This window comes from Condylura cristata, unplaced genomic scaffold (assembly GCF_000260355.1).
Source record: "Condylura cristata isolate star-nosed mole 26May11 unplaced genomic scaffold, ConCri1.0 scaffold00020, whole genome shotgun sequence".
NCBI lineage: Eukaryota > Metazoa > Chordata > Mammalia > Eulipotyphla > Talpidae > Condylura > Condylura cristata.
The window spans coordinates 7,875,876-7,882,655 of record NW_004567121.1 but is presented as its reverse complement, the minus strand read 5'-3'; the positions used below and the strand labels follow the sequence as shown (position 1 = coordinate 7,882,655).

The following is a 6,780-nucleotide window of genomic DNA, read 5'->3' as shown; positions in this document are numbered from 1 at the left end:
CCACCAGGGAGGGCCCTATGTTCATTTTTTTAATCCCCTTGCCACCCTTTTCCTTTTGGAGGAACACATTTCTATCCATATGTGGTATCTTCTAAATGATTCCCCATGGGTTGCATTAAAATGTCAGGGAGGATGGGGGTGAATGGGCCATCAACACTTGCTGAGTGGGGACAGTCACAGAGGGCTATCATGGATGTTGGCAACTCCGTGAGTTACCTGGAGTTGTGGGACAGGATGGATATTACAACTCCCCTGGTCCATTTAATTCATGTCTCAGTAGTTATTGTGACCTTGACCAACTTAGCAGGGGTGTGAGTCACCCCCCCCCAAAAAAAAACCAGGATTCCTTAGTGCACTCCAAACTTGTAGGTAGTACACTTCCTTCTTCAGCTGTGATAGAAACTCATGCCTGGATGTTATACCATAGCTTGGTCAGATCAGCCACTGGACCAACCCAGAAGCTCACGTGGCTCTCATAGTCCAATATTCTTTGACTAACCTACCTCATGCAAATAAATCTGGATTAGTTAAAAAAAAAAAAATTAAAGAGCTGAGAGCTAATTATTCTCCCCACAAAGGAATTTGCCACTCTAAGAAAAGGATTCACCGTCCAGATTCCACTAAATAAGCTGTTCCCCTCATGTAGTGAAAATATGATTAGTTTTATAGAAATTCAATTGGCAACTCTTTTAAAATCTACCTATGCTGTAAAATGAAAGGGAGCACACCAGATGGGTTCAATAATCACCCCCCAGGAGTGTTAGTGAAGGCAGATGTCACCGGCATGGGAGGAAGGGCCACTATCTCTGCTCTTGAATTGGAGGCGAGTTTCAAGAAGTGCTAAAATAACTCTTCTACATTTGTTAGGTCCCTCACTCCTTCTCAACACCTTGTGAAGTTAGAATGAGAATTTTCCCCTTTCATAGCTCAGGAAACTGAAACATGGCAAGGTTAGGCAACTCGTTGGAGATCAGCAACCCCTACTGACCCAAACCACTCAGAGACTTACACAAACACAGGACATTTTGCTTGCATGTGAACTTGAAATGTAAAAAGTAAATAACAGCAGCTAGACATTCACTTACTCAAGAAGAGAGAAAACGTATTGATGTTCTGGTTTTCGAATTGTTCAATAACTGGAAACTAGCTTCAAACTTGAGTCTGGCATAGTTCTAAGGGGTCATTCAAGAGGAATATAAGATTTATTTTTAAAAGACAGCTGCTGTGCTTTCAAGGCAACACTATCAATTTGACGTGGGAGGAAACAGACACAGAAGGAGGTGTCATTTAAACATTTTGGAGCTAATGTGCTTGTGTGTGTGTATTTATATGTAGCTATCCATGTATAGTTGAATATAAAGAAAATCCATCAAGTTTTGATAACTGAAAAACACTGAAACTGCAGAATGATAAAATCCATTTTTAAGCATTAGGAAAAATATTCAGGTCATTATTTGTTTAACTCAGCCATTTAATTATGGGAATGTCTTTTTCAAAGTCCTCTCTTAAGTCTCCAAGGATACTTGTGAATGTTCTATGTCATGTCTTCTTTATAATACAATAAACAAAAGGTAAATACAATTTGGTGATTAAGTAACTGTTCCCTTTTCTTTGACCAGCCAGCCTTCACTTCACTTAATTAATGTGTTCATTGCTGGTGCGTATCACCTCTTGGTAATGCTTTGGGATACTTAGGCTTTCTTGTACACAAAACAATGGTCAAATCATGTGGGTTGATACTGAATTGCACGGTTAGAGGTGGTCCTTGACACAATCATCATGGAAACTTTCCTCATACCTGTGTGTGCTTGGCGTTGAGGAGCTGTTAGTAACTTCCACCGGCTTAAGCATCCATAGCGTGTGATAATACTTTGTGGAAGCGCCAGCTTAAAGAAAGCAAATGCTTTATAAAATTTGCAAAGCACCATGCAAGGCACCCTAGTGGATGTTCGGTTGCTTTTTGCAGCTACCTAATGCTGTGTTGGGTGAACGTCTACAAGTAAATATTTAAGGCTGGTAACCTGGTTTTTGTTTTGTTCTTAAAGAACAGAGCGCTACTACTCAGTCATTCCTTCCCACTCTCCTGCAGCTGCCTGTCTCCGTGTGTGTCCACGTTTTCCTCCACGACTGCTTTCTGTCAGTGTATTCCTTGGCCATTTAGCAGAATCATGGGGCTGGAGGGATGGTGGAGGATGAGGGGCAAAGGCAGGGACCGATGCCTACATTTGACTTTCCAAGCCGAAGGCTCAGACTAATGAGAAACGTCACTAAGGAAGAGTGAAGCTGAAGATCCCCTTTTCCAGAGACTGAGCCCATGACTCTCTGGTCCCCACTTACCTACGGGCACCCAGTCTGCTTCCTGAATGGATGACTTCTGGCTAACTGTGCCTCCCCCCCACAACCCCCCTCCCCCTCCCAACCTCCCACCCTGGGTCCTGGTGCCAGTGGCCGTGAATAACCTTGCTTTTGTGTGTATTTATTTTATTTTGAATTTCTCCACCCTGGTTCTTTCCATCTCCAAATCCTACCCCCCACTCGCCGGCCCCATGTGGTGATGTTTCTTGAAATGTTAGATTCTTTCTTCCTCTATCCCCCCTCCAGTTCTGGAAGCATTTTGTTTCTGTACTGCTTTGTGAAGCTGGTGCTGAGTCCAGATCCTTGGGGCTTTAAAAGTTGAATTAATTATTAAACAGGAAGGGAGCAGTACTTTCAGCAGGCGCCAAGTAACTCTACTTAAACTGCAACCTGGTACTGTCTTCCCACCCTGTGCTTGTGCTGTGGTTTGCTGGCGGCAACTGGAGATTTTTATTCTAGTTTTAATCAAGCATTTCTGTAAGTTTTCAGGCAGTTAGATTTGGCAGTGAAGGACTGGGAAGTTGGTCTTCATCACCTCCTGGCCATTTGGCCAAAAGAAAAAAAAAATGTCTTTAAATCAGAAATACTTTCCCAGTACATAAATCAATCTAAAATCACCTACTCCCAACTGTTTCAACCTTTTGAAAGAACAGGATGGGCTTTTCTCACGTGTGATAGGTGTGTAATACATTTATAACACTTAGTTCCTGTTTGTGGACAGTAGTGTTTTTCAAATAAAACAATCGGAAACTTTGATTTTGTTGCCTTGTGATGGTTATAATGATTGCTTTACGTTAGGGGCCAAGCTGATGATATCAAAACCTACATTTAAAAATACTAATGAGGAATCCCCGCAGAATATCTGAATTTCCTGAGTCCAGGCATCGATACTTTTCAGAAATCCACAGCCCATTGCGATTGCTGTGTCTGCCTGGCCCAAATCCGGGTATGGGCTGTCTCCCAGGACTCCCGGAATGAGATGGTGCCAGTGTTTTCTGGAGAAATTCAAGCCCATATCAAAGGTATTCAAGTAATAAGCTGGAAAGGCAAGCTGCCCCCACGCGGGGCTCCCCATCTGATTTTCACGGGACTCCTGGCGTGTGGTGGCAGGCCTTTCCCAGCCTCAGCTGACTGACTACACAGGACGCGCAATGGGAAGCGCGCTGAGCTCCATTAAACCTCACGCTGTGTCTGCACAGCGGTGCAGGCTTGGGGGAGGGGGCCCAGGAGGGAGGAACATGTACGTGGGTGCAGCTGGGTGCGTAGGCAGGAGCGTGAAGCATCCTCGAGAGGAAAGGAACAAAGATTTGGTTAAAAATTCAGATTCATGCAGATAAATTTGGAACAGGGCAAAAAACAGTAAGCCCAATGCACACAACCCGGCCTGCGGGCTTGTGAAAAGTGTGCGTGCGAGAACCTTGCCAACTGAACACGCACAGCGGTGTCAACCCTGCAATGTGTCCCAACCTCTATATTCTTAGAATTTTGTAGAAGAATTGAGACGTTCTATGAACTTCGCTCTCCGAATATTATTTTTGATATTGTATTCCCTCTGAGGATTAAAAATAGCATATTCTTGCTGACAATTCTTTAAAAATATAGAAAACATTTTTACCTTGTGGATATTATCTGTCTCGATTGTGTGATTTTCATGAAGCAATAGAATTTTTTCCATAAGCCAGTAAATTTAATTACAATAAGCAAAAATGTGTGTTCCATCAGCTTTTATTTAATAAAATTGGTTTGAGAAAGGCAGATAAATATACACTTCTGAAGTTATAACTGAATTCAAAATTTCAACAGCCTCTGTTTTCCAGGATTGCTACCTTTTTCTATGACTGAACCTTTCTCACTATGTCCCTTTTTGACCTCTGTGCTGAGGTTATCATGGGGCCCTTACTCATGGGGTGTCAAATTTGGCCATGTAATTTAGGATCCTCTAATGGCCAGACTGCAATCATTATGCTTCTAAATTCAGTAAATAATTTAAAACTCAGATTAGAAATGACATATTCCTCATCCAACCAGTACTTGGAAAATATATTTATTAAGTGGTCAGCTTGTGTACAATTTCCATCTGTTCTTTAGATCCCATTTTCATTCCAGAAAGTCTATTATGAGCTGGTTTTAAAATTGAATCATAACATTTCTGACCTTCGACTAATAAAGCACCTCACTTTTTTCTGTTTAAAAATAGGGTGATCCTCTTATCTCATGTAGATTCTGCCGTACTATGTGTGTGTGTGTGTGTGTGTGTGTGTGTTCAAAAATATTTCATTTCAAGTGACCTCCCCCAGGGCTGGCCTTTGTCTCTTATGTTCAGTCATTAGAGCACACTAGAAAAGAACTTTCACTTAGTTGGAAAATAGAGCTAGTCAACAAGAGCGGTACTGTAACCAGAAAAATGAAAAGAATCAGAGAATAGAAAACATGCATGCCTCGCTTTTTCAACACCTTTTATTATCCCTAGCTTTAAAGATAACTGTAAGAATTCTACGCATACCAACCTATAGTTTCCCAAAGACTTTCTCCCATGACCTCTAAAAACTAGTTAGGAAAACGTGTGATTCTGTCTGATTCGTGTCAGATACGTTCCAAGAGAATAACGAGGCCTTTCTGTCGTTAGGAGGAATTTTCACTTAATAAGTCCTGTCTGAGCAGTGGTCACCTTCTTACTTGATGTTTTCGAGCTGCCAGAGCGGGCAGCGGCTCTGCTGTGTAACAAGCTCCTCTCGGGTGAGTCCGCCGTGGTCTTCTGCAGGTGTATGGGCTGCAGCCCTAGGCAAGACTGTCCCTGCCTTCCCCAAAGGTCTCAAGCCCTTCTGTCGCCCAGATGGTTCCAATTTGAGGCCTACACTCCACACTGGAGCTGTATTGAGTTTCTTCCCTGAAACCAACAAAACCTGCTTCAGCATTTTGCTTGGATTAAAATATTTGTCCCTTTTTTCACAGGGCAGAAGGACTCCTGAAGCCTCCGAAGGAAGGAAATCATTACAGGGCCCTACAGAAGTAGGTCATGTGCTACAGCTGCTCATAGTTTAAGAGGAAGAAATAGGGGACCTCAAACCTGGAACACAACTCTTTCAAAATGCTTGTGAGCAGCCCAAGAAAAACATCCTCCTGAGGCTTATCTAATAACCATGATCTCTAATCGTCTCAATGTGTGCTCGAGTTTCCTTGGGAGTTTGCACCTACTTCCCAGAGCTAACGAGATACTGAAACAGAACAGAAAAAATTAATGAAGGGGATTTAATAGTTTGTGTTAAAGCTAATATGGTCCATTAGAAGCTGTCATTTTTATAAACAATGAAGATCTGTTACCCTCATCTTTGGCCATTCCATGCAGGACTTGTAAACACTCTGTAACGATCTGGAGAACATGCATAAAAGACAATTAAGGCGCCGCTTGAAAAGTCTGTTTTCCTCACATATTTGGTTTCCTGCTAAATAAACTCATAAAGATCATACATGTGTAAACAGATGCTTACATTATAAAAAAATAACATGTGTGTGCATTTATTTAAAAAAATCAAAGAACAGGCATCGGCTAAGTATTTTGGGTTTCTATAAGCTGGAGAAATATCAGACATGATTAGTTAAATTAGGAGCACAGTTTCTATTTGTTAGTTTACACTGTAATAGTGAAAACAACCACTATTTTACACCCGTTGAGAGAACATGAGATTAATGGTTCCAAATATGATTAAAGGTGTAATGACAATCTTTAAGAGTTATAAAATAAAACATTTCTGTAAAATCTTTTTTTTTGCAAAAATCAATGATTCGGCAATGATTTAGGTATTTTTTAGAATTTACTTTTTAACTCTAGCAGGCACCAGGCAGGGACAAGGCTTTAGACTTTCTATGGTTTTTGAGACTGATATTTGAGAAAATGAAATCACTTGACTCTTTCTTTGTAAATAGAATTTTCTCCCTTACTCTGCTTTCTCATTTAAAGACAAACAACTCCTTTTTTTTTTTTTTATAGGTTTTAGGTTTTGCAGAATTGGATGAAAAATTCTTATATACTCCCACACCCCCACATCCCCCACCTCCCTCAACATTTCCTTCTTTGCAGAAAGGAGAGAGGATGAGGTCCAGATTAAAATTATTCTTGTTTATTCGCATAGACTTGAAGTCTCTACTGGCAAGTTTGGAGAAGTAGCCTCAGGCAGAACTTGCTATCAATGAAGGCCAGGAACAAAAAACATTTAAAAGCAGATTACAAATCCTTCCTAACAAAGCAAAATCAAATCACTGATCGATAAGTGCAGCTGGGTTTAAACTGTTTCCTTAAAAAGGCTTTAAAAACTTTTTTGAATGATAGGCTGGAGGCTGAACCTTTCATGCTTTGGAGTAAGCTCCTTCTGGAAAAGTCTTTCCCATCCTCCAGGGAGACCTCTCTTGGGAAGAGCCAAAATTGTT

At 41.2% G+C, this 6,780-nt stretch overlaps 1 long non-coding RNA gene across 1 annotated transcript in view; it reads left to right on the top strand.

Annotated features, from left to right (window-relative positions):
* Nucleotides 1–5,820, top strand: part of LOC105853886 — an 8,724-nt gene extending 2,904 nt beyond the window's left edge. Inside the window, exon 2 of the long non-coding RNA XR_001145635.1 lies at nucleotides 5,308–5,820. This is a non-coding gene — a long non-coding RNA (uncharacterized LOC105853886). The remainder of the gene's footprint in view (nucleotides 1–5,307) is intronic.
* The last annotated feature ends 960 nt before the right edge of the window (nucleotides 5,821–6,780 follow it).